Source organism: Myodes glareolus, chromosome 17 (assembly GCF_982192425.1).
Source record: "Myodes glareolus chromosome 17, mMyoGla1.1, whole genome shotgun sequence".
In the NCBI taxonomy this organism is placed as follows: Eukaryota; Metazoa; Chordata; class Mammalia; order Rodentia; family Cricetidae; genus Myodes; species Myodes glareolus.
The window spans coordinates 60,229,785-60,257,606 of NC_142042.1; the positions used below are offsets into that span (position 1 = coordinate 60,229,785).

At 47.1% G+C, this 27,822-nt stretch overlaps 1 long non-coding RNA gene and 2 pseudogenes across 4 annotated transcripts; 2 read left to right on the top strand and 1 right to left on the bottom strand.

Annotated features, from left to right (window-relative positions):
• Nucleotides 1–11,614: 11,614 nt before the first annotated feature.
• Nucleotides 11,615–15,004, top strand: LOC125408690 (rac GTPase-activating protein 1 pseudogene; annotated as a pseudogene).
• Nucleotides 13,405–14,472, bottom strand: LOC125408975 (rac GTPase-activating protein 1 pseudogene; annotated as a pseudogene).
• Nucleotides 15,005–15,607: 603 nt separating the features above from the next.
• On the top strand, nt 15,608–22,606 carry LOC125408701 (uncharacterized). 4 transcript variants are annotated; one of them, XR_014997684.2, is made up of 5 exons: nt 18,109–19,211; nt 20,437–20,521; nt 21,324–21,465; nt 21,559–22,001; nt 22,451–22,606. It is a non-coding gene; the product is annotated as an uncharacterized LOC125408701 (long non-coding RNA). The 4 variants fall into 4 exon arrangements; XR_015735368.1 differs by lacking the exon at nt 18,109–19,211 and adding an exon at nt 15,608–16,192 and having other exon boundaries at nt 21,559–22,606; XR_014997685.2 differs by having other exon boundaries at nt 18,112–19,220; nt 21,559–22,606.
• Nucleotides 22,607–27,822: the final 5,216 nt, after the last annotated feature.

The following is a 27,822-nucleotide window of genomic DNA, read 5'->3' on the forward strand; positions in this document are numbered from 1 at the left end:
TCACAGACGGACTCATTTTCCAGGGGTGAATAAGCTGAGGACCAGCAGGAGAGGACAGAACTGTGGGGCTTCATTTACGGGATCCAGAAAAGGGACAAGCTCTGAGAAAAACAAACGCAGGACCTCGATTCCTTAGCAAGAATGTGCCGGGCCAGCCTGCCTGGGTTTGAGTCCTGGCTCTGCTACTCCGCAGCCGAGAGCAGCACTGGGCAAGCTACCCTCCATGAAGCTCAGGTTCTTCAGGTAAACTGCAGTGATGATTTCTACTTCCCAGGGCTATCATAAAAGCCGATGACATCTGTAAGGACTTGGGCTAGTGACTAGTATAGGGAGGGACAGTGTATGACTACAGAATACAGCTCAGTGTGGGGCAGCACAGAACTTGCTCCCTCCCTCCTCGTGCTGACTATGCTGGGAGAGAGCTCAGCCCCTGAAGGTAATTGGTCCTGGGTCCCAGTTTTTATTTTCCCAAATCACCCCCATGCTGCGACTTTGTCCCTACTCCCCAGCTACTTCGTCACACAAGGCACCTGGAGACACACTATTATCTCTAGCCAGAGACAGACAGTTAAGATCCCAGAAGGTCTCACCTGGGGGTGATCTGAAAGTGGGGAGGGTTTAACAGAATATTCATTCATAGAGCATGAGGCTGCCAAAGCAAAAACGAAATGCCAGGATCGATGCCTAGGTCATCGTGGATACGGAGAGAGCGCCATTTTTCTTTGAGTACCTAGAGGAAAAGACAGGCCTAGATATAGACACATTCACGAGGATAGACAGTCCAGGGCATAACAGGCAGAGACTGCCATCCAACCTGGAGACAACCTCAGTAGGGAAACAGGTGAGTCATTGGAGACTTCAGGAAGTCAGGCACAAGGCTCAGCATGACATCAAGATCGAGCATATGGTGACAGGCTCAAAACAAGTGCTTTTAGAAGGACTTTGGAAGCGTCGTTTATTTAAAACTTGCCAGAATCTCTCTGGAGCCAAGGCCAGGACTATGACAAAAGTAAGGAGCATGTCACTCAGGCTGTAAGTCTGGATGGCTTCTCTAAAGCACCCAGAACAGCTGTCCTCACAAACCAGAGCATCGCGAGCGGATCCCTAACGCCCTAGACAGAGGTTCAGACAAGGCCTGGGGAACGAACAGAAACCCTGCTGTGTCCTCCCCCTTCCTCCCCATGCTCCGTGTGGAAGGAGGCATTGAGGGTGGCTCCACCCATTAAAAATGGTACTACAAAGCCAGCTCTATGTGGGGCCATGCTAGCACACTTCACAATTTTTTCACCTGGAGATGTGTCCTAGTTAGAGTTTCTGTTGCTGCAACGAAACACCATGACCAAAGAGCAATCGGGGAAGAAAGGGTTCGTTCAGCTTACACTCCAGTATTGTTGTTCATCACTAAAGGAAGTCAGGATAGGAACTCATAACAGGGCAGGGTCCTGGAGGCACGCACTGAGAGGAACTGCTTCCTGGCTTGCTCAGCTCACCTTCTTGTTGAACCCAAGAGCAGCAGTTGAGGGATGGCACCACCCACCATGGGCTGGGCCCTGTCCCAGCGATCACTAAATGAGAAAATGCCTTACAGCTGGATCTCAAGAAGGCATTTCCTCAGTTGAGGCTCCTTCCTCTGATGACTCTATAGCTTGCGTCAAGTTGACACACAAAACCACCCAGTACAAGATGAAAATATAGACTAATGATCTAAGTTTTTTGTTTGTTTGTTAAGATTTACTTTCTTTTTAATTATTGGTATGTGTGTGTATGTGTCTATGTGGAGCTATGTGTGTGCATGTGTCTATGTGGCGCTATGAGGGCAGTGCCCATGCAGCCGGAAGAGGGTGTCAGATCCCCTGGGATCTGGAGTTAAAGGCAGTCTGGGCTGACAGTCATGAGCTCTGGGAACCCAACGAGGGTCCTCTGCAAGACCAGCAAGTGCTCTTCACTACACGGAGCCTTCTTTCCAGCCCATAGAAGAACAACCATGAGAACCATCTAAACTGCATCTTTATCACAGCCGCGGCAAAGACTCATTGGCCACCTCTTTGGACTGTTTGCTGAGAAACAAAGGCCACAAGGAACTGCCATTCTACTTCCAAAATAGAGTGCTTAATTGTAAAACAATTAATATAAACACAGCATTGTTTATGTAATCCTTTGCTAAATTACATGAGGGGGAAAACTCTTTTGCCAGAGTGTGATTGCTTTGTGGTGTCATAGCACAGTGGAAAGGAGGGGAGCATCTTCAGTTCCCAGTGCAATACCGCAGGACTAAGAGGATGCTGTTATTCCGTGTTAATGTAAAAAAAAGTCCGGACTCAGAGAAGCTGAGTAGCTTGGCCAACATATTTTAGGGCGCGGAGAAAAGTTTTGCTGAGGCTAAGGGTCATCACTTTGCCCCACAGCTGTGAAGAAAATATGAACCCCACTGGACTAGTAAGAAAGGGACACATGGTACCCCAAGTAAGAGCATGATAATAATGGACCCTACCCCTGGCAGGAGAGGCCGTGCCCCCTGTAATTACAAAGATGACTTGGCACGGTCTGAGATCCCCACATCCTCCACCGAGGATTTTCTCAAGGCGGTATCTCAAAACTTGCTTCTTTTCCCCCTTTAGAAACAAGAGGGGGATGAGGAGACACATTTTCCATGTTTGCTTTACCCAGTGAATCTCTGGTTCTTCCCATTTCCCTCCCAAGACGTTGTGGTCCAGATGTTTGAACAGCTACCTCTCCTTTATAGTCTGTACGAGAAGGCAAGGCGTGCGAGTAATTTCTGTCAGCAGCTAATTGCAAGAGCAACGAGTCCCCAGTGCCTAATTGGAGGGTGTAAATGGGTAATCGGAGCTGTGGTTAGTGGGCTGAGGTCACACTTCTCTGCCGGCTGAGATGCAAACACCGCAGGCTTGAACCATTCCCTTTAGGACTTCAGCTTCCCTGATCCTGGTCAGAAAAAGGGACAAGAACACTTTGTCCCTTTTTTTTCCCCCCCGAGAAGGCGAAAGAAACGCGGACTGACTTCCTTGTTTCTTTACTCGCATCATGTTTCAAGTTCTAATCCCCACAGACGAGTTAAAATTGACCCTACCTATTCGGGTTTAGGGGTCCTCTGGGCTCCCAGACTTCAGAACTCTTTTGAGGTGGGCTGAGCCAACAGAGGGGAGGAAGAGGGGATGGAATCACCACCATCACCCTCACAGTCGTTACCACACCCTCAATAACAGGCACACCCGATTCTCTCCCACTGAAGTCAGAGTATTGGACAAAAATACTAGGCTCCTGAAAGCCCAGGACTGGAGATTTCACTCTAAAATAAAAACGTGGGTTCTTTGCCTGGGCCATCTTGGGATGGCATTTGCTCTCCAAGTCCAGGAAATCCCTGAAACTAAACTATTGAGAATCTTAGCTATTGGGCCTGTTGCAGACAAGGTATAGAGATTATAACTTCTCTCCCTTCCTCCCTCCCTCCCTCTCTCCCTCCCTTTCTTCTTTTACCAAGGGATGCATTCTTGCCTATCCTTGCCCCTCTACTTCACAAGGACTAAAGATGACTTGCTTCTCCTTTGAGTACAAGGGTGGGTACTAGGTGGTCATACTGGTTAGTTTTTGTAAACTTGACATAAGCCAGGATTATCTGGGAAGAGGGAACTTCAATTGAGAGAATGCCTCCATTAGATTGGTCTGTATGTAAGTCTATGGGCTCATTTTTTTTTTTTGATTAATGATTGATGTGGGAGGGCCCAGCCTACTAAGGGTGGTACCACTCCTGGTTTGGTGGTCCTGAGTTATAAAGCAGGCTGAGCAAGCCATGGAGAGCAAGCCAGTAAGAAGCACTCCTCAATGGCCGGGGCCCGGGGGAAGGTCAGTTCCTGCTTCCAGCTTTCTGTTTTGAGTACTCTCAATGATGGATTTTAATCTGACAGGTGAAATAAACCCTTCCTTCCCCAAGTTGTTTTGGGGGCAGTTTTTAATCCCAGCAATAGAACACCAACTAGGACAGTGGCCTAGTGACCAAGATCTTAAGGCACAAGATTGGACAACTTCTGCTGTGACCTCGAGGTCAGAGGAGTTACTCTGAAACTGAGGGGGACTCTTAGAAGCGAATGGAGGTACAACAAACACCCTGTGCCCCCCTGAAAATTTAGCCACAGATGTTCAACCCCCAACTTGAGGACCGAAGCTGTACATCTCCCCATCATGTTCTAGGTTCAACCTAGGCTCCCAGGGTCCAGTTATTACAGGAAGTAGAAGCATTGAGAAAGTTTCAATTTTCCCCTGGTTTTTCAAAGGTTAGGCTTATACCCAGTCAGCTAAACATTCACGATAAAATGGGCAGGGCATGGGGCAATGAAGAGTACTGCCATTGTCCCTGTGGTGGTAGATACTAGTGGGATATACTGAAAAGTACTGGATTCCATGGGATTCGGGGAGAGGGCTCTCAGTAAACTGCTTGCTACACGCGCATGAGAACTCAAGGTCAGACCCAACACGTGTCTCAAAAGCTGGGTACGGCGAGAGGCATAGCCAGAGGAGCCCTAGAGGTTGTTGGCTGGCTAGTCTTGTTGAATCGGTAAGATACAGGAACGAGAGGTCCTGTGCTTACACCCCCACCCCCAAATAAGTTAGAGAGCAATAGGGAAAGACAACTGGCATTGGTGTCTGGCCTCAATACTCGGGCACACATATATGTGCATGCCAATCTCCACCCACACAGAGAAGCTTCAAATCAGACATTTAATTCAGTGGTAGAGCAATTGCCTAGCATGCCTAGGTCTCTATGTTCAAGCCACAATAATAATAGAAGTACGGACTTGGGTTCCAATTTTGACTGAATCACTTAGCATCTATGTGACCCTCTTTTTCAGTTTTAAAATTAAAATAATGTTAATGACTGTCAAACCTATGGACTGGCTATTGAACGAGATGAATCTTATCTGAAATGTGGCAAACACTGCAGGGATATTCTCTTGTGTGTATGTACCTATAATATGTGATATACAGATATATCCATACACACATACTGCATATAAATGAGTCAGTAATAAAAATATTAAAGTCTACCTATACTCCACTTTCTAAAAAGTCAAGAGAAAGTCAGTGATGTTCAGTTTACTTTCAGAGAAAGCCTAGGGAGATATTTGCTAGCAGAATGGGTCTGGTGTACCTGTGGTAGAAGGAAGATTGAAAAATTGCTTCCCTGTGGGCCAGATGTGGTAGCTCTGTCATTCCAGCCCATAGGAGGATCAGGAGTTCAAGGTCATCCTTGGTCAAGCCTGGGGTATGAAAGAAAGACTGTCTGAAAGAAAAGCAATTCCCAGACCGGAGTCCCAACCCTACCTGAGTTCTGGAGGACAAGGAGAGAATGGGGCTCTTGCCCTGCAACAGCCAGCAACGTTGAAATATGCATTCTTAGCCTGCAGCTCCCACAGAGGCTGTTTGAGAGAGCACCTAGCTGGCTGTCAGCTTTGAGATGGAATCCCAACCCGTTCCCTGGCTAATTGTGTGGTCTCAGTGTTTCCATCTGTAAAGTGGTCGTAACTTGCACAGTCCTTCCCAAATCTGTTCTTTGGAAATTATACACCTTAAGTATTATTATAGGCTCTTGAGTGAGGGTGAGATTTCTAGAGACAGGCCAAGTCAGGGTCCTTCCTATTCACAGAGCCTTGCCTGCCCAACAGCCTGCCAAGTGCCTTTAAGGTTCTTAAGAAAAAGGCCCTTAGATGAGGGTATTGTGCTCTGGAGCTGGCCAGCTCAGCCCTGCCCTGGGTCCAGCACCTCAATTTGTAAAGAAGGAACTGGAGGCTATCTAAAGGGAAGTCAAATTGTTTTCGGAACACAATAGCCGAAGTAACTACAAGTCATTAGCTTCCTCCCAGGGGCCTGAAATCAAGCTTGTCTGGATCCCGAAAGGGCTGTTAGCACTGTTTACTTAAAGACCTCTGGACAGGACCCATAAATCCATTCCTGTGCCTTGCTTTCTGGAAGAGCAGAGGGAGGTGAGTCACGAAAGCCAGAGAATGCCCGAGACTCAAGAGCGATTCCTGTTTCTTTGGCCGCAGCTGAGTCCCTGAGGCTGGATCTGCCTTTTCAAGTCTGTAGGTGGAAGTTTCATTCAGATGGATGTGTGCGTGGACCCTGCAGACAGCTGCACTTTGAGAGGCTCTTGACGAGTTTCTTCTCAAAGAAAAAAGAAAAAGAAAAAAACGAGGTAAAAGTGCTGGTTTCCTGCCTTCCCCCTGAAGCCAAATAGTTCTCAGACAGATGCACAAATGCCCCTAGAAATCCCTCTCGGAACAGAAATCTTGATGACAAGAGTGGACAAGAGCCACGTCTTCTCGGATCTCTCAGAACCACAAACACGGGAACACTAGGAGCAAAGAAAACGCAAAGATGAGCTGGGCAGACCAGGGCCCTGAAGCCCTGACAGGCTGAGCAATTTGTCTAGGAACAGAAGACAGCTTTCTCAAGGAATCTAGGAAATCTGGGGACTTCCCTGAGGGTTGAGCAGGGCTGGTGATTGGTTATAGATCCTTCTACATCTTTTAGAGGACTCAGGTCAAAGCCCTTGAGCTTAACCTGCTAACAGTAGAGACAAAGCTATTTCTTGATGTCTCTTGGTCTTGAACAACTTGACGCTATGCACGAAAGCAGTGTAGTTTCTGAAAGAATCAGAAAAGAGAGGTCGTGACCCTTGTCTGCTGTCTGCTCTCCCCCGGGAAAGTCAGAGCCTGAGCTGCGGAGGTGGCTCAATTGGTAAAGGGTTTGCTGGGAAAGTATGAGGACCTTAGTTCAGATCCCTACACTCCACAAAGAAAGTCAGGCATGGTGGCACATCCTCATGATTCCAGTTCTGGGGAGATGGGCAAGTAAGTCCATTCCCAGGGCTTGCTGGCCAGCCGACATAGCCTAGTCAGAAAGCTCCTAATGTCATGGAAAGACTCTACCTCAGAATACAAGATGGACGCACCTAAGACATGACGTCTGGCCTCTATGTGCACATGCACAGAAAATCACAAGAATCTGCTGCATATATGATTTGGTGTATAGACCAGAGGAGCTTCATGTTACATACATGAACCCCTTAAACATCATCTAGGCATCATGGAGTATATAGAATCCTACCTAAATTATAAATGCTCCTGACCCAGAAAAGGTCAAAGTTCACTGCTCCAAATCTAATTAATCAAGGTTATTTCCCATAAGGCTCTAGTTAGTGCGATGGCTTTGCAGTCTACAAAATCAGTGTGGCAGCGGCCTCTTCCTTGACCTACAGGCCTCTTAGCAAACAGGTTGGTATCTGTCCCTTAATATGAAGTGAGTCTTTCTGCTCAGTCTCCATCTGTCAGATGTGGGGAGACCATCTCAAATTGTGGGTTAACCTTCCAAGACTCATACAACCCAACAGGACCCACACCCAGCTCTTCTCATACCTTTCTAGAAAATTCTGAGGCTGCCTTAAATGCTAGGGAGCCTCGGGATCACAAACTTTGGCATGACCTCCCCAAATCTGTAACGAGTTGAGTCAGTGAGTACTTATCCGCTGTGCTCCACACAGCTCCAAGGACTGACCTAATGGGGGTGGCAAAAGAAAGGAGGACGGATGCAAGGACACAGAAAAGCCAAGGTCGGGTGGTTCAGGCTCTCTGATGGGGGTGTCCTGCAAGCTTCGTGTGTTTACTGTTTACAGTTGAACAGGGAGGCAGGGCTACTGGATACAGCTGAACAGAGGTTGGGTTTATGGTATAGAGCTGAACAGGGAGGCAGGTTTAGCTGATTTCGATGGGAGCTGTCGCTGTGGAGAAACAGTTAACCTCTACAGGGAACAGCTTTAGCGGACATCTTCTGCACACACTGTCAGCATCTGCACATGGCCCTAGGAAGGTTTGTCCTCCCTCGCAGCCTCCCTCACAGAAGGCTTACCACCCGCACAGGTCTGGGACTTTGGATTCCTTGACATGGTCTTGCTCATGTCAACAGCACACACTCAGTAGGACTTCACTCACGCTTACAAACCCCTAAAATAAAAACGCCTTTCCTTAAACTTACTCCCAGCAACTCACGGGAAGGAAAGCAAGGCTTAGGAGCAGCGGTAAGGAAGATGCAAAGCAGCCGTGAGAGCCACCAGGTACCAATATCTAAGACCCCCGCAGTCCTGAAAACCCTATGGTGAGGTGACAGATTAACAGACGAAGTACAAACCAGAGGTCTCAGCCTGATACTTGTGATCTACTACAAAACACTAGGGCTTGGTGTTTTGTTTTGTTTTTAAGTAGTTAATGAATAAAGTTTGGACTAGTTAGGTCTCCAAACCAAAAATGACCACATTCTAAAAGCTTCAGTGTAAACTGGTGTCGTGAAGATCAGAGCACATTTTTTTTCTGCAGAAATAATGTCAGGAAAGATAATTAGCTTCCCAGGCTAGGCCCTGAAGACTCACTTAAGGGAAATTGTTATTTACCAGTAGGGTTGAGAGGGCTGGAGACACTATCAGCTAGTCCGCATTGGATCAGAAAGCACGGCCATGTTGAGGAACAGCTCTACGGATACGTGCTTCTCTTGAGTTTCAGATGTCAGAGCCTTCTGCCCACACCCACAGTGAGGATGCCCCTTTCCTGACTCCCTCCCTCTTGATCTAGAAAAAGGAAATATGCTCATTATCCACCTGAAATTCCTGATGCCAGGATGGAACCTCTCAGCAATGTCTCTTTCATAAAGCAGTCTCCCAGTGCAGGCACGGCAGAACTGCTGTCTTTGATTTTTAACTCATGGAGGATTTCCTAGTTATGAAAATACCAGTGGGGGGCTGTGCAAATGGCTCAGCGGGCAAAGAATTTGATGTGCAAGTGCAGGACCTGATTATGGATCCCCAGCACCCACATTAGGGGAGGAAGGAAGAAAAGAAGGGAGAGAGAGGGAGGGAGAAAAGGAGGAAGGGAGGGAAAAAAGCTAAGCAGTTATAACCCCAGTGTTGGGGACGTATACACAGGAGGATCCTGGGGGCTCCCTGGGTCTGCTCCAGATTCAGTGAGAGGCCCTGTCTCAAAAAAGAATGATAGAGGAAGACGTCCATCATGGGCCACTGGCATCCACAGTTAGTTGTACATGTACATATATACCACACACACACACACACACACACACACACACACACACACACTAATAGTATACTAAATAAAAAAATTAGATAATACAGAAAAATCCAAATAACCGCCCGTCAACACTGTTTAAAAAATTACTAGATAGTCTTCCACCATATGTTTATGCTTATGACCTCGCTGCTACATATTTAGGAATGTATTATGAATACTTTTTTGCACTCTGATGTTGTTCTTGATCAGCAAGTCTCAGGGACATTTTTTATGTCAATAGTGACATCCCTTTCACCTAGTGATTATCATGGGTGTACCCAGAGGAGACAGCATCCAAAGACAAGCTCTTCTATCGACAAGCACATTACCGCTCCACTAGAAAGCCAGCATCCAAAGATGAACACAGGAGATATATCACATCCATCCTTTGCCAAGCCCTTGGGTGACATCGTTTCATGTCTGCAGATTTAACAGAATTCATTCAGCAGCCTTTTTTAATATTTCAGTTTTCAGTTAGCAAACTAAACAACTTTGGAGTGACCTCTGATTTTCTACTACAGAACAATTTCTCTCTCTGGCCCAAGTAAATTAGTCCTTAGGCTGGGAGCCCTCCTTTCAAAGCTTTGCCAATAGCTTGTGGGAAAAAGCAGAGATACTGAACAAAACTATTCAAAACAAAACAAAAAATGTTAGCTTCCCCCATTCAACAAACCCCTTCCCCATCACCCGTACAAGACGTGAAAGGAAGTAGGCTGGGTGAGAGGTGAACTTCTGCTAGAGATAAGAGCGGCCTTGGCAGACCCTGGGAAAGCGCTTTATGCGTCTGGGGCTGGGGGTGCCTCTGGGTGAGCAGAGGTGGAAGTTTAAATCCTGAAGAGCTAAGAGTTTGCAAAGCTCAGGCTTGCCATTGAGCCTGCTAACACTGTGCAGCATACTCCCAGTCCTGCCTGGTTTCTGTGGACTCCCGCAATTCCCTGGGGCTAAGACCCAGCTCGTCACTTGACGGCAAGGCTATGTATGAGAGACCATGGTTGGTGGGGCAGTGAGAGGCCAGGAGGAAATGCACAACTCAGGAGAGACTTGAGGAGAGCAGAGCTCAGGGTCTAATTGACATACAGTCAAGCAGCCTTGATAGTTACTCTTTGGCCTCTTGGTAAAGGGGAGAGCTCGGGTTAAATTCCACGGACCCCTTATTGCAGTCCTAACAGTCCATGTGTCTGTGATTCTAAGTTATCAGGTATCTTGATACAAAGCCAAACCTTGGAGAAAGTCCAGGTTCATCTTAGGTACCCAACCGTATTTGCTCTTGCTCTGGAGATGGGTAAAGGATATTTCCAGGTTACTGTTATTCCAGATAGTGGCACAGGATAAAGTCCATAACGATACAGGGAGGAGGAGAACACAAACGAGTCAAGATCTGCAGCCATGTGTCAATCAGAGGTCAGTAGAGAAAACCCAGGCAGAGTCAGCCAGCCACTCCGACCCTCACTTTGTGGCATATACCAGGTGTGTTCAAGCTAACAGTAACGCGTGGCCCACTTAACTTTCACTATGTTGCCCAATCTGGTCTTGAACTTCTTCTGTAGTCTAGGCAGGAGACCTTGTCTGAGGACACATAACTGATCTGTTGTTTGCTTGTCTGAGTACTGATGTACCCCAGGGACTTCCATACACTGGATAAGGTCTCTACTTCCAAGCACTGAACTCTACCATGTTCTGACACCACCACCCCTGCCTTTTCTTTCTCTTCCTTCCTTCCTTCCTTCCTTCCTTCCTTCCTTCCTTCCTTTCTTTCTTTCTTTCTTTCTTTCTTTTCTTTCTTTTTTTTTTTAAGTAAAACTCTTTAGTTTGAGATGAGATTTCCTTAAATTGCCTAATCTGGTCTTGAACTTATTTTGTAGCTCAGGTAGGCCTCAAACTTGTGATCCTCCTGACTCAGCTTTCTAAGTGGCCAGAATTACCAACCTGTGCCACTAGGCCCCACCTAGTTTGTTCATCTGTTGCCTTGTATGTTGATTTGGTTAGCCTGCTCTTTGTTTTAAATGACCACTGGGTTTGGTACTGTTCTGTGGAGTAGATATACTACTGACTCAGACATGGCATCTGAACTAGAAGCCCCAAGCCTAATGGTGTCTTCAGCATTCTGCTCAGACTTCTCTGAGAGACAATACATGGTGTCACCAGTGAGCACCCCATAAGACTAGCCGGATAACTAGTTAGAATAAGAAACCCTGTCTTGGTTTGAAATCACCGAGATGTCTACAAGAGCACTGTAGTATCTTTTGTCTGGGTTGTGGGGACCGAGCAGTTCGTGCTGCTGGGGACTGTAAAGACATCAGAGCAGAGCCGTGAGCTCAGGGGAGCAGAGATTGGAACTCAAGAGCCATGTGTCTGCATCTGTTCACATGGTGTATACACAAGGAACTGTGGGAACCCTCATACACCTTTAGATCCAGCTTATTGACGTGGGTTACCATTGGCCTGACCATGGTGGTTGATGCGCAGGTGGATCTAGTCAGGTAAAGACCATGAATGTTAATGGCAAACAGGTAAAGGTCATAATAATAATAGCTGTGTGCCAGGCAGTGGTCTAAGCACTTGACACGCACTAGTCTATTGAACCCTTTTAAGACCTTGGGAGGTAAATATTCACAGCCCTGTTTTATGTAACAGGAAGCTGGGAAGAGAAACCTTGGCCAAGGGCACACAGCTGGTCAGTGGTGTAGCTGGGATTTGAGACCAGGCAGTGTGGTTTCAGTGTGTGTGCATTAACCTCACAGTGAACAGCCTAGCAGTACGATAATTACTGTAGCAAGGCAGGACCAAAATCTGTAGGAACTGAGGAGGAAACAAGTCAGGAAACTCCAGGGCAGGCCCCGCAGAGAAGATGACATCGTGGTGTGCCTTGAAGGGTGAGTACAAGTTGCTGGGACAGAAATGGGGGAGCAACAGCTAAGCTCTGGGGACAGCATGAGTAAAAGCCTGACTGGAGAGTATTTCTGCGCAGACAGACCAACAGGTATGTGGACAGACAGACCAACAGGTATACGGGAGCGTGACTCACAGAGAAAGGCGAGATAGGGGCGCATTGTTAAGAGCTTTGTGAGTCATAAACCTCCTTGTAGGGATCAGGGGACCAAATAAAAGGTTGAGACAGGACCTTCTTGCAATCTCTAGGGATCTCCAGGACGAGTTCTCTGTTGGCCTATCTTGGATCATACCATGACTTCAGCTTCACTTCAAGAGCTTGGGGCTGGGCAACTCTATTTCTCCCTACTTGGACAGTGTGATTCTTGTGTTCCATGTGGAAGGTGGAGAAAGTTTGACAATCTGTCTCTAAAGTGCCGAGACTGTCATTTGATTTTCAAGAAGGTCGGGACTGTGTCCTCTTCCCTGCCTTTCTCCCCTGGTGGGAACACTTGTCAAGACTGGAGAGGGAGTGTCGGTGTCGGTGGACTTAGTCCCAGATTTCTCCCACAATCCCTGCTACTGCTATCAGCTGTGTGTCTGAGATTGGGTTGAGAGGTCTGACTGAGGCTGGCACACGCAGGATCCCTGGCTGTGACCGTACAGTAAAAAAAAGCTGAGAAAGAAATTTCTCAATGTGAAAACTGTACTCAGCGAAGTGGATGACCCATGACATCTGTAGCCTCCTGAAAGACTTCCTTCGAAACCTCAAAGAACCCCTTCTGACCTTTTCACTAAGCAGTGTTTTCACGGAGGCAGCATAAATAACAGATGAAGACAGCAGCATAGAGGCCACGTACCGGGCTGTCAGTGAACCGCCCTGGGCCAACAGGGACACACTGGCCTTCCTCAGGCTTCCCTTGCGGAGAGTGGCTCAGAGTCTGAACACTAAGATGGATGTTGCCAATCCAGCTTAAGTCTTTGGCCCTACAATAGTTGTCCCTGCTGTGCCTGACTCAGACCCAGTGACAGTGTTCCAGAACATCAAGTGTTAACTCAAGGTGATGGAACCTCTGCTTTCTCTGCCCCTGGAATCCTGGAATCAGTTCACGATGGCGGAATAAGAACATCTGCACCCAGCATGACAACAGGAGCTCAACATCATGGATACGAGGCTAAAGTGAGCTGACTGGGTGCCCGTGACCGCTCCTGAATGCCAACTTGTCTCGCACCCTGTCACCGTGATTGTATAATCTTTCCAAGAGCACTAACAGGTTTGGGGACAAAAGCAAGTCTGCCACCAACTTAGGTCAACAAGGCAAATTTTCCCTGTTTCATACCTCAAGTAAAGCCATTTCTGCCTAGTATCCCCGGGGTTTATTGACTGCGGGAAACCCACCTGTTTGCTCTAGGACACAAAATCCACTGACATTGGCTCTCCAGTCTGGACACGTGTCCCTACCAGGGGAGAAATTCAGGGAAGAGGACACAGTCCTGACCTTCTTAAAAGACCAAACAACATTCTTGACACTTTGAAGACAGCTTGTCAAACTTTATCTGCCTTCCATATAGAACACAAGATTCAGGGTTAATAACTGTCTTTGAAGGAAATCATACAGGCACACGCCTCTGTTATTCTGAGGTGAATTGTCTGTCTCAGTTATGGGCTCCGGTAGTCTGCCGTTCAGAGTGGAGTCACTATCAACAGCTTGTAAAGAACCTGATTTCCTTCAACTCCTGGTCCAAGATGGCAAGGTCTCAATCGCAGGCAAAGCTTCAATGGCCTGCCGTCACTGGGAACAGCCACTGTAGTTTGTACCGTGATCGATTCGATTCTTTTACCTGGTCTACCCTAGAGCCACGGAACACGTTTTCTTCGCAGGCCCAGGAGGGCCATCAGTGAACTGTCAGTTGTTGGAATGCCTCGTTTCTCACGTCTTCATTTTGACATTCTTCACCAAAGAAGCACCCTAGTCCCGTGACTCATCAGCCTTGTCAAAGCTGGTATCTGATAAAATGAAGCCGGATTCACCAATGGCTGACAGTCTGTTGTTCCAGAATTGCCACTGGATGCTTGGCCTTGGTTGAAAAAAGCCAGAGCTAAATTTTGTTCCCCGCTTGGCTGAAAGCTGCCAGATGTGTCGTCCACGAGGCTATCTCAAATCAGCGGAATCTGCTGTCCCAGCTTTGTGCATCCGCCCCCGCTCGCTGCCTCCGTTCGGGCTCAATATCCATCCACTTGATTCCATGCGTGCTTCAGCTGCACATCCGGAGTGCCCCACCAGTTCCTGCTCTCATCAACTGAAATGTAGTTTCACCACTTGAATTTCTCCAGCTCCTGGCTGGTTCTTGAATGCGTCCTCTGGGTAGCCTCAAAGTCCTCACCACCCAGACGAATTCAGAGCTTTCATTTCCTCCACTGACATTCTGCAACTGCTCATAAGCCACTCAGAGTCCACACTGGCACCATTGTCGTATACACTCTTTTCGAGGCTCCTGGTCCCGAGCACCCACAGTGCTCACTCTCCCATGGCTGTACCCCATGATGGCTGCTGTCTGCCAGCTGCACGCCTCACTACTGGCAAAGTCAAAAGTTTGTTTTTCTTACAATCTCTCAAAAGATGTTCTGGCTGGGTTTTGTTAGTTGGTTGGTTAGTTGGTTGGTTGGTTGGTTGATTTTATCAACTTGACACAAGCTAGAGGTCTTTGGGAAGAGGGAATATTAATGAAGGAATTGCCTCCACGAACTTGGCTTATTGGGAGCATTTTCTTGATTAATGTCTGGTAATGGGAGGGCCCATGGTTAATGGTGCTACACCTGGGCAGGTGGTCCTGGCTTGTATAAGAAAGCAGGATTGGCAAACCATGGGAGCAAGTCAGTAAGCAGCATCCCCCAGCCTCTGCTTCAGTTCCTGCCTCTAGGTTCCTGCCTTGATTCTTCCCTGACTTCCCTTCATGATGGACTGTGACCAGGATGTGTAAGTCAAATAAATCCTTTCCTCTCCAAATTGATCTTGGCCATGATGTTATATCACAGCAATAAAAACGTAGTTAAGACAAGAGATCCTAAGAGAAAGACCCTGGTTAGAAGCTCCTGTGGGCTTGCCAGGGGGAAGACAGAAAAATGATGCAACTTGACTTGCCTGAGACAGGGCTCTTTTGTTTCTCCTGTCCATTCTCTCTCATCCAGATACACCCGAGGCCTTACCAAGTATTAAGCTGCGACTCTACACCCAGAGTTACCTAGCTTATATATAGAAAGTCTATAGGCCCTTAGGGGGTGCTGTAAAGGGGAGCCCCTTCAGAAACAGTACTGAAACCCCTGAGCCTTCGGACAAAGCGTGCAATTAAGAGCTGAAGACCAAAATGCAAGCTGAGTCATTAGGTGCCTGTATGACCATGGGCAAGTTCCTTAGCTCCAAGTTTTAATGTCCTCATTTGTAAGAACAGTGCCCTTTTGGTTTGGGGAGGAGGGACTCTTCTGCCTATGACAGATCAGTTACAATGAGGAATTAACTAATGTATTCTAACCACCAGAAGCCAAGTAAGTGAGGTGACTGTCCAACGGGTTGTTGTTCTCCACACCTCGGGGACCATTCAGGCTTCTTAGTGGCATACCAACAATCAGACACAATCCAGCGCAGAGCCACGCCACATCTGGGGAAGGACAGGCAAAGAACAGGAACTTGCCAGCTGGTCCACAGGTCCGGGTGGGGTTGGGGGCTGGTGTCCTAGGGTGTCTCTATGCCTCCTGACTTCAGGCTCCACTCTCAGATAAATAGTGTCTAGGGTCACTCATAGATGACCTAGGGACTGGAGGACGTGGGTGGACTTTAAAGACAAAGCCTTAAAAAAAGGCTGGTGTTTTAGTGTGGGTAAAATGAGGCAGGAAGATGACGATTTTTAAAACTTAGATCTTTCTAGTTTGGCCAATAGAGACTACAAGGAGATTGGCCTGACAGGGAAGAGGCCTGCAGGTGGCTGGGGGAGAAGCAGGGCAGAGGGGATGTCCTGAGGGAATGACGTGAATTTGGCTCTTAAATAGCTAATTTGATTTATTCTGAGCTGCTCCAAAGGATGGTACCAGGATCAGAATGAGCAGACAGGAGGGCGCTGACACCCCGCTCTTCCCCAGCATCACTCGAAGTACCCCAAGAGGATTCCAGCATTTAGTCTCCTGCAGCTCCCATAAAGCGGTTAGTATTATTATCATGTTTGACAGATGGGGAAACTGAGGCACTGTGGCTAAACAGCTCATCTCGGGCACCAGGCAAGTAAATGATAGAGCCAGGTGCCAGGCCCAAGCGCTCTGGTTACAGGGCCCCGTGTAGATAGAAATCTGGGCCCGAGATGAGGAAGGACTTGGAGGCAGTTTATCAATTCACAAGAAGAGGCTGTTTTATGAAGCACTTAACCCGAGGCTGAGGGGCCACTTTCGGGGGGTGTTGACTTAGTAAATGTTCCTTGGCAGCAAGTTCAGAAACCAAGGCTGACTAAGCTGAAAAGGGAAGATGAGAGAGGGAGGAGGGGGAGGAGCAAGAAGGTGGGGAAGTTTGTGAAAAGAGGGGTACAGATTTTTAAAAAAAATAGCTGGAACTCCAGATTGAGGAAGGAAGAAGGACTGCCCCGGATCAGCGAGCAGAGAGACCAACAGACCATTTCTGTCGGGCCAAATGAATCCGTTCAGACGTACTCGTGTCTTCTAGACACTCTGCTCAGGAGCCAAGTTCCAGGGGGAGAACATTCCCTTGGCCCAGCCCTGGGAAAGAGTGACAGTAAAAACCACTGATATTTACGGCGTGTATATACTCCACCAGGCACACTTGAAGTGCTGCAGGCGTGTGCTTTCTTCTCAAAGCACCCCTACAAGGCTGATGCCGGGAGAATTAGCACAGAAGCAGAGAGTCTGAAGCACCTGCCCAAACTCACCCCGCTGTCCAGTCACAGAGCTGGAATTCAAGGCAAAGCTCCGTGGTATTGCAGGGGGTAATAATCTAATATCAAAAGGGAAGGGGCCCAGGATGGCGTGCTGGTGTGGGCGAAGGAATGCTAAAGAGATAGAGTACATGGACGGTCCCTCAAGACTTGGTCTACCAAGGGGGCTTCTCAGGCAAGATTTATACATTCAAGTTTCCAGCATTACCCTTTGGCGAGAGAGTGAGCGAGCGAGCGAGAGAGAGAGAGAGAGAGAGAGAGAGAACTGGATGAAGCTAGATGAAAGAGAAAAAAAAAAAAGCCTGCAAAAGAATGACTGGAAGCCAAGCATGGCACCACACACCTGTCCTCCCTGCCATTGAGAGTCCTGGACATAAGGATCCCAAGTCTGAAAGCTGTATAGGCTGGAGCTCCGACCACATTGAGACATTCCTTTCTTTTCTTTTTCTAAAAAAATAAAAAGCATCACTGGCAGAACAACAGAGGACCCAAATACTAAAAGTAGTTTGAAAGACTGCAAGTAATTGAACAAAAGCAGAAAGGTCGGTTCTCCCAAGTGGCACCTGGTGGGAAGGAAGCTGGAGGCTCTACTAGAACCCGTCACTCATTCAGGGCAAGTTCGTAGTGGGATGGGGAAACTGAATCTTGCCTCAGACCGCCAATGAGACCTGTGTCATCTTCTGAAAATTAGTTGACATTTCTGAGTCGCAGCATCCTTGTCTAGTTTTAACGATGCGTGTGCCCTGGGAGTGTTGAGCAGATAAAAGAGTGGGCATATATATGTACAAGTGCATATTACACATTGGGCACTTAACTGTCAGCTCCTACAAGCCCAGCGTGGTCTCAGGACAAGCATACAGAGCCTGCTCAGTGCCAGGAGCCTGGAACAGCCCCTGTTGGGGCCCTCAGGACAGCAGGAATCTTGATGCAGCCTAAGAGGTCAGAAAAGGGCATTGCCAGCAGATGAAGGCCCTGAGCAGACAATGAGCAGGTGAGGAACAGAAAAGCATCCCGGAGCCTGAGAGTCTGTGGAATGGAATGTCAGAAATGAATCTCTGGAAAAACATTCTTCCTAAAATATAATTGTAAGAATTCCTTTTTGTACAGCTCTCAGAACAACCCTTTGAAGTCTCGGAGGAAGGCGTGGACAGGGCTCTGGGAAGGCAGTTGGGAGCCTGGGTTCTGGCTGCTGGCCTCTTGCTGATACCCAGGAGGTGCTGGAGCAAGTCACTGAAAATTTCAAGGTCTCAACTTCTTTGTCTAGAAGAAGGAGAGTTACCAATCCACCTCTAAATACTGGAGGAGAATAAGCAAGCTGTGTGTTAAGCACCCCGTGAAGGGTGTGCACTGAACGAATGGGGACTTTCCTCCCTTCCTCCTCTGATATGCAATGCCAATAGAGCAGTCAGGGAGTTGGGACAGGTGGAGGGTTTTGAATTCCTCCACTTCCAGAATGCCTTACGTGTTTCCAGGGGTCTGGAATGTCTCTTTCATTTCGCTCCATTCTACCTTGATCAAATCCTTATCTAGCAAAAATCTTTTATCCTGCAAGACAGAGTTGAAATATCAGGACCTCAAGGAATTGCTTCCGGGCATCCATTCAGCGTGGGACTTGCTCTTCAATTTTGAGTTGATTTCCCTCTTGCTTTGGGTTGTAATTAGCTCACCTTGGCGTTTTATTCCATCTAGGCTATTATCACACAATTCTCTCTAGAACTTTACTGTTTTGTGGAGAATGGAGAGTATCCTGTCCCCTGAACTCATGTCTCCATTTGGGGCAACACTTACTTCCATCTGTGGGGTCACTGTAGGGCAGGAGAAGAAGATTGTCTAGTTGGGGATGCTGGGAGCAAGACTGGACACAAGGGACACTATATCCATCAGGCACAGTAGCCAGAGTTCCTGATGCTTGTTTTATACAGTGCACAAAAAATGCTTCAGTTTATTTAAAAATCTGTAGAAAAGATCTTTTTAAATCAAGGAAAATATTTTAAATATAGTATTAGTAGCATTCACCTAATTCACATGACTTAATTCACATGGGAAGAGGGGGCCCATGAGACAACAGTAGCCGTGACCCACAAAGACCCAAGGCAAGTGAAGTTCAATCAGGTTCCTGCTCCTTCACCCCGGGAGCTGCCTGTGAGAAGGAAGCAAGCTCTGCCTTACTCAGCATCGGGCAAGAGCACGTCCATACGCAGCATCGCAAGGGGGCTGAGAAGAACAAAAGCCCAATGTTGCTGCATGTCCTAAGCCAGGCCTTTGAACTTCGTCCCATGGGTAAGTGAGGTAATATAACATACTGACCTCCTTCTGCCTGGCTGCTTTGCCTGTCCTTCTCATTTCTTCCTAACTTGGGCAGGGAATGGGAATGCCATTTATTGAGCCCATGAAAATCACCATGTTGATCCTCTAATGATCCTTGCTGGTTAGGTCTGATCTTTATTTGACAGAAAAAAGACATTGATGAACGGGCAGCTTAAAGAACTCTGGGTTGAACCCACTTTTGGAGTCCAGGTGGAGCCCCTTTTCCATATTGCCCGGGACAGTAAAGGCTCAGTCCATGTGTGTTGAGGTAAACTAAAGCCGCAAGAAAGCATTGGCAGCCGGCACAACACTCAGGAAAATGTCCCGAAATTTTTGACCCGGCAATTATAAAACTTCAGAAGCGTGATCCGATGTTTGTTATTCCTGTAATAGGCTGTTTATAAAGTTCTGAATTCGTTTTCCTCCCTTGAAGAATCGCCGTCAGTTGGAATATATTTTTACATGATCTTTTGCTATCTTTGTAGGAACAGATTAGGGCGGCGGGGAGTCCTTTATCTACCAAAGTACTTAGAATAAAAATAAAATGTTTGACTTTCATGGAGACAGACTAAAATATGAGTAATCATGTACTTTCTGAAGCTTGTGTCTATCCCAGAGGGCTGAGACGCAAGATTGACCCTTTCTGCTGTCTCTGGCCTGCAAATCTCCCCGCTAAGACTTGGAAAGTAGAGATGTTTGGGGATGGACCTGACGGATGGATGTGCTTGCTCCATTATTCAGAAAGGACTCTGTTTCCTCTCAAACAAAGGCCCAGAAGATCACTGGCCATGTTTAGAGTCCTCAACTATTTGCCAGAAGAAATGTCTTGGAAGGAAAAGACTCTCTCACCCTCTTTGCCGGATGGTGTTCCAGGATTGCTGGGCAAGATGAATTAAATGATCTGGGGGCAAGAACGGCCATTCTCCATATTGAATCTATACATTTTTCTTTATCGCTCTCAATGAATATTAAGCCTTGAATCTACCATATACCCACAGCACCTCCATAGCTAGGACTCACAGGTTAGATAAGCAGGCTCACATTTCTAGGCTAGACCGACATTCCCAAAATATTCTAGATGCAGTTTCACAGCCACAGATGAACCAACTGGGCAGCTTTGACTGCCATCCACCTTGCCTTCATGTTGGTTAGCCATATTCCCCGCATGGAATTCACTCTTCTTTCTTTCCTATGACAGTGGAAGTATCCTATGGGCAAGGACTGTGTCTGTCAAGGTCACAGACTTGAGCACTCATTTGGTTCTGGAGAATGTAGGCTTGAAGGTAAGATAGGCCTGGATTTCTTAATTCTGTAGACCTGAATTTTATTCAAGTCTCTCATCTGTAAAATGGAGATGATAATCTCATAAAACTACCGTGAAAATTAAATGAGCTCATGTTTAAGGCATTTAGCCTGAGCCCTGGCACACTGTCGGTACAGGAGTGGCGATTTGAATGAGAAATGTCCCCCACGGGCTCAGATAGTTGAACATTTGCTCCTTTGTTGGTGGTGTTTGGGGAGGTGGGAAGTGAGGAACTCAGTGGGGGGTGGGCTTTGACAGTTCCAGTGCTGTGAAACAATCCTTCTGCACACTGTGGATATGTGCTGTGCCCATTGTTAATAAAAAACTGATTGGCCAATGGCTGGGCAGGGGAGAAGGGCGGAGCTAGAGGAGATGCCATGAGATGCAGAGTGAGCAGGACGGGAAGTACGTACACGAGGCAATCAAAGCCTCAGGGCAGCACACAGATTAATAGAAACTGGTTCATTTTAGTTATAAGAGCTAGCCAAAAATAAGCGTACGCATTTGTAGTTAAGAATAAGTCTCTGTGTGGTTATTTGGGGGAGTGGTTGGCAGGACCTAGCTGATTAGTACTCTACATAGAAAACCCCGCCTACATTCGAGTTCACTCTCTGCTCCCTTTGTGTGGTTGAGGTGTGATCTCGGCTTTCTGCCCCTGCCAGCCACCATGATGGGCTCTGTTGTTATAGCAACAGAAAACAAACTGGAACACTTGGTAAATATCATCTGTATGATTATAGTAAGCACTAAATGAGTATTTTCATACTTTTCTTTTTCTAAAGTGAATGAACGCACGTAAACATAATGCCTGGAGCTGATCTCATTAAGAATTCTGAGAAATGTGAAAAGTCCACTTCCTCTCCATTTTCTGTTTCCTCGGTGGGATTTGCTTTCCAACCTGCGCAAATGAAGACTTCTCTGGAGGTGAGGAACTCCTCCTTCTTTCCTTTATGAGGGCTTGTGCTGACACCCGGTCGACCCTTTGACTGCAGGGTGCTAACTGCTGGTTCTATCTAGGATGGAGGTCTCCCTATTTCCCAACATACATGCGGGCCCAGATGAAGTGCTTTCTGGAATTTGCTACCCTGTGAACAGCGTGGCCACGTGGACTGTCTCCAGTGTAATTACTCCTGCTGCATCATCAGTACTCACTTTATTCTGCTTGCAATTCAAGTCAAGCATATCTCAAGAAAAGCTAACTGCGACCTGCGATGGTCTGGCCTGTGCACTGCACAGTCAGTACCCACCTTCCTGTGACGAAGCTGAAGCAGAGATTTCCCTGGCAGTCCCGAGCAGGAAGAGACAAGAGAAAACTGCTCCCGCAGTGGCCTCTGACTTCCAGCACCCGCTGGAAACCACCAGCTGCTCAGGGAGCTCCAGGCCTCCAGAAGCATCATGAGCCCACTAAGCATCTAGCTTCATGCATCGGCAGTTAGTTCTTGCTTTCTCCAGGATAGACGGTTGGATGGTTTCTACTTTCATTCATTTTTTAAAAGAGTTTTATTTGCAATTTAAATAAAATGGCATGCTTCCTTCATATACTCTCATTCTGAAAAAGGCTCTGTCCCTGCTTTAACTGCATAGAATCTGATTAATGAGTACATTTTTTCCTATTAAAAAAAGAATTCTGAGAAAAATGCAAGCAATGGACATGAGTTATGAAAGAGAATATAAGTTGGTGGTAGATTAGTGCATAAAATATATTCAATACTAAAAGTACTAAATTTAATGTGAAACTTCACAGCTTTATATCAGACAACAATTCTAGCTATATGTAGTAGTCTGAATGCCATTAGCCCCCATAATCTCATAGGGAGTAGCACAGAGGTGTAGCTTTGTTTAGTGGGTGTGGCCTTGTTGGAGGAAGTGTGTCACTGAGGGGGCGGGCTTTGATGTTTCCTACATTCAGGATGCTGCCCAGTGACTCAGTCGACTTCCTGTTGCCTGCAAGATATAGGACTCTCGGCTACTCCAACATCACATCTGCCTGCATGCTATGCTCCCCACCATGATGAACCTCTGAAACTGTAAGCAAGCCACCCCAATTAAATGTTTTTCTTTATAAGAGTTGCTGTGGTCATGGTGTTTCTTCACAGCAATAGGAACCCTAACTAAGACACTATATGTAAACTTATAAAGTTGCATAGATTTGGGATCTGGTTAATTTTGGTATGTGGTGTTTTATTCATTTGAAAGGTTTTCAATAATAAACTGTATAAAAAAATTTTAAATTCTCAGATCTAGACATGGTAGGTGGCACACAGTTGTAGCCCCAACACTTGGGACTCTGAGGCAAGCACATGAATAAGAGAGGAAAGAAGGAGAAAAGAAAAAGAGGGAAGAAGAGGAGGAGGAAGAGGAAAAGTTCTAAGTAGGATATTGCTTGACTGGCTTCTGGGGTATGGTAGAAGGGGACAGAGCCCTCACTTGAAGCTCTAAGGGATGAACAGGTAGTTCCCAAAAACCATTGCTTCGCCCAGAACAGTGGGAACTGAGCTACGCTAAGTTATGACCCTTTGTTCTCAAGAAGAAAATGGTTCAGAGCACAGGCGACAAGGTGCCACCATGGAGGAAGTGTGCCCAGGCCCCCACCTGCCCCAGACGTGCTGTCTGGAGACTATCAGCAGAAAGCCCACTCCAGCTTCCCCTGCTATTGTTCAACACTCACGCTCTCCCGATAACCCAGCTCCAAGAGCCACGGCCCAGATGGCCTACACTGCCACAGGCAGAAGTGTGGTCTGTGAGGGTCTTGCTGTCTAAAGAGTCCTGGGAAGAACAGACCAAAAAGAAGCAGTCTGAGGTCTGAGGTCACCGCAGCCTGCAGCAAGTCCAGACGCTGGAGGCAAACACACAACAGGCTCTGAAGGCAGGGGGCTTGGCTACTGACTGTCCTTAGAAAACCAGCTGTCCCAGCTCTGGACGCTTTTGAGACTCTCTCAGTTGTGGTCAGTTTAGGAAGACAGCCAAGAAGCGCTAGAATGAAATCACTGGGCAAAATACCTAAAACATCACATTTTAAAACATGGGTCAGAGGTTCATTGCCCTAAGAGACTGTTAGTGTTCTCAGACATTTTGCCATTTTTTTCCCTTTAAGAATTATATCCTCCCAGAGTTGTTACACAGAAAAGCCCTCTCTCAAAAATTGTATCCTTATGCCAATATCTAAGTCTGTGTACTTAATAAAGTCTCTCTCTCTCACACACACCTGTGTGTGTGTGTGTGTGTGTGTGTGTGCAACTTCACAGCTTTTATAGCAAACATCAATTCTAGCTATATGTAGTAGTTTGAATATAATTGGCTCCCACAATTTCACAGGGAGTGACACTGTTAGGATTTGCAGGATTAAGCCCAGAACCTTGTGTATTTGAGGTTCGACTACTTAGCTGCATTCCCTGACCTCTTAATATGCTTGCTTGCTTGTTTGTTTGTTTAGACAATTCGCTCTATATCCCAGGCCAGCTTTGAACCCATACTCTCCATCTCAGCCTCCCAAGTGCTAGCATACAAACAGGCACCACCGTGTCCTGCCTCAATATTCTCTTCCTTATGCCCCGAAGAGGTTTTATTTCCCCTGACTTTGTAAATGGGTGTAAAGTGACAGTGTAAAATGAAAAAATACAACCATATATATGGATATATATACATATATGTGTGTGTGTGTGCGCGCGCGTGCGCGCACGCACGTATAAATTCAATCGTACATGCGCCTCAGATACAGCTATAGAGCTCAGTGGTAGAGGACTTGTCTAGCATGTAGAAGTAGCATATTCTGGGTGCTCAGCCTTCAGTACCATAAAACAAAAACAAAAACCACAAGCAAGGACGAAGAAAGTAAAAGATCACCTGAATGGAACCTACCCTGAAATAACGGCTATTTATAGTTCATGGTTATTAGCTATGTAATCTATATATCATGACTGTGCCCTTATAGACATAGCTGTATCTTTTCATAAAAGCTATGCAGTTTTTTATAAAACTATGGTCACAGCTTCTAGAAAATCCCAACACAAGGATCTAGGAAGTGGGTCAGCACCCACTATGTATCTCAGGTTTATATATGACTAGATGTGGACTGTAATAAAGCACTGTAAAGAGATAGGCCAGCAATGTGTCACTGCCTTAATGGAGATTGGGTTACATGATATACATATTTTAGGTTGACATTCTATTACAAATTCCTGACTTATCAACCAATCATTATGTATGTGTGGTAGACAACGTGACACATTTGTTCTCTTAAAATGTCTGATTTGCCATTTGAAAGTTAATATAAAGCACCGAGTGACGTAGCACTGTTAGGTCCCAATACGAAGAGATCCTGTGATCAGTCTCTAAACCAGTGGCAGTGCTTGAAATTTAAACTCCCAAGAACCTAAGACACAGCCAAAAAAGGCAACTCTGCAAGAAACCTCAGGGACACCTGCTCTGAATCACTACATTAGAGATGACAGGTGGGTTTGGAGAGGCAGGCGGTGTGTGAGGGGTCACGGAGGCGACGTGGCTGGCCTCATGCGAAAATGTGTTTTCTTAAACCATTATCTCACTTTCCCCACCTCATTCTGCTTCCTGCCCCATGTAACATAAGCCAGAACTATTTCCCCTCTTTCTGAATCACACTCGCCCAGAGGAGACTGGCATCTCTTCAATGCAGCCACTTTAGGAAATGGAGTCAAAGGTAGGAACGGGGGTTGCGGTGAGGCCAGGAGGAACCCTCGCCACAGCGACATACAAGCTTCAAGTACTGTTCTGCTAGTACACATGAGTATATGTGTTTATGCAGTCTGCAGATGTCATTGGGTCCTCAAAACAGCTGCTGAAGAAGTCAGAGGGGAAACCGAGACACCCAGAAGTTAGATATCGTCCCAGGATCCAAGCTGCAAGAGGCAGAAGTAGGTTACAGGGCAGGTGTAGTTCCGAACCCTGCTGTCTGGACCACACACCACCTCCGCTTACAGAGGGAGGAGGCTAGACAAGCTTCGGCTCCTCAGAAGCAGAGTTAGCCAAGCCTTGCCATTTTCATCTCTCGTGCTCAGGTGAGGGTACCCATGGGAAGAAAGCATGTCCCAAACAGCTTCCTGTTTCTCCGTGGCTAGTTCCAAGATGACTAGACAAAGCTTCCACAATTTGGGGAGCCCTGTTTTTGTGTAACACTTTTCCCCCCTGAGACAGGTACGTAGCTCTGGCGGACCTGGAACTCGTTATGTAGACCAGGCCTGCCTCCATCTCACAGAAATGCACCTGCCTCTGCCGGCAGAGTGCTGGGATTAAAGGGGTGCGCCATCACCCCGGCTGTTTAATAATCTCTTATGTAAAACTCAGACACAGGCATAGCAAAAGAATCCCTGTACCCAGCTCTCAACCTTCGATAATTATCCATGCGTGTTAGTCCCTGTGGCTTTGAAAAATCATGTATTCAATGTTTCGCCTTTCTAAAATGTGGTTTTTTTACACTGTGTAATATACCACAAGTGTTAAATATCACCATACATTTTCTACTCTATGTATGAAGGAACATATGTAGGCCGGTGTGCTCAGACACAAGGCACTAAAGGAAGTCCCATTGTTGGTTGTTGGAGGTATACCCAACACGTAATGACAGAAGCACAGTCGGAATATCTGGGTTCTGGTCGGCTCCATCGCTCACCGCTTCCGTGACCCCTACACAAGTCACAGCCCACCGCCGAGTCTCACTATCCTCATCTGTGTCACAGAAGTAGCAAGTCTGAATTCTACCTTCCTCTCAGAGTTATCCTGTCAGTCAAGCAAGATTGGGGACATGAGACACAGGCAAACATAAGGTGGCATGGCCTCAGAAAACTGAGACCCAAGGCCAGAAGGGTCAAAGGTCACACCAACAGTAAGTGGAGAACGCAGGGACAACAGGAGTTGCTCAGGCAGGTTTTTATGTCCCCTTTGTCTCCTTGGGCACTTGACACAGCCATGCCCTTTTATGTCAGCCCCTGTGCATTTCAAAGTTGTGGGGTGACTAAGGTCTGCAACCTTTCCCCCATTAACGCCCCTTCTCTGTGCAGCATATTTGAGTTCCTTCTTTGGTTGGAATTTCCTCAAAACTTTGGCTGGGGAATTCTTTCTGCCAGCCTTGACTCTCTAGCTGACTTTCCCCCAGTCCCCTGTCCAGGCTGGGGGATTCTGGGACAGCACTTCTGTGTGTTCTCTTGTGTATACCAAGTGCTTTGTCCCCTGTAGGGCCCGTCTCCCCTTACTCCCTGGGGTGCGTCTCGAGGACAGTTCTGGTCAGCCAGCTAAAGCTTCCTGCTGTTCCTGTGTTCTCTCTGCCATAGCCTGGTGATTTAGCTGTAGGGTTTTGCTTCATTTTGGTATGGTAATTTCCCACCTGCCTGGGAGAATTCCTACAGGCCCAAGTTCTCTCTGCTGTTGCTGCTCTCCGCCCCCAACCCCCGGCCTGGGAAGGTATCCCTACAGCGCCTGTGGCGCCAGTTTCCCCTCTGTCTGGGAGGGAATTCCTTTACTGGGGCCAAGGTATATTAGTTTGGCAAAAAGCTGAATAAAGTGGCATTCGGTGATCTCTTGTCGAATGACCCTGGTCTCTTGTGTCTTTGTTCAATCTCCAGGCCTTTGCCCAAACTCGCGTAAGGCACGCGACCCCTACCGAGAAGGTAACAGCAGATTCGGGTGTTACAGTCCCCCTCCAAGGACACAGAACAGACAAGACCTACCACCAACAGTGAGAGAATTCAAGATGGTACCAGGGCTGGTAAGAACCAGCACACATCTGTGGTAACCACACTGTCTCCTAGATGACACCCAGCCTTGGCCTCTCTCCTTTCCCCAGCCTTCCAGGAAGGTCAAGAATGCCTTGGTCTTCATCACAGAGTTCTAGCCTGCCCAACACTTACTTGATGCTAGGTTCCAAGGGGCCCTTGTCATCATGGAGGAGACAGGCTGTGACAAATGCAGCCCTTTTAAGTAATCGCAAGTCAGGAATAAATAAACACAGACAGCCCATCTGCCACGCCACACGCACAGAGGCTGGGGGTACTGAACTTGTACACAATTTGTAAACCACCCAGGGAATATTTTTAAATTGGGATATTTTTGCCCTTGAGGCGCTCTGGGGACTTTGCTCCTCAGCATGCCTGATGCCTGAGAATGGCAACCTTCCAAAAAGACTCATGTATCGGGTCATAAAAGTCACATACTCTGTGCATTTCCCCAGAAACTGAACTGGTGCCCCCAAACCCCAGGGGGCTGCTCAGTGGTATGGGTTCAGGGCTCTGGGAAGCCCATACTTTGCCATAT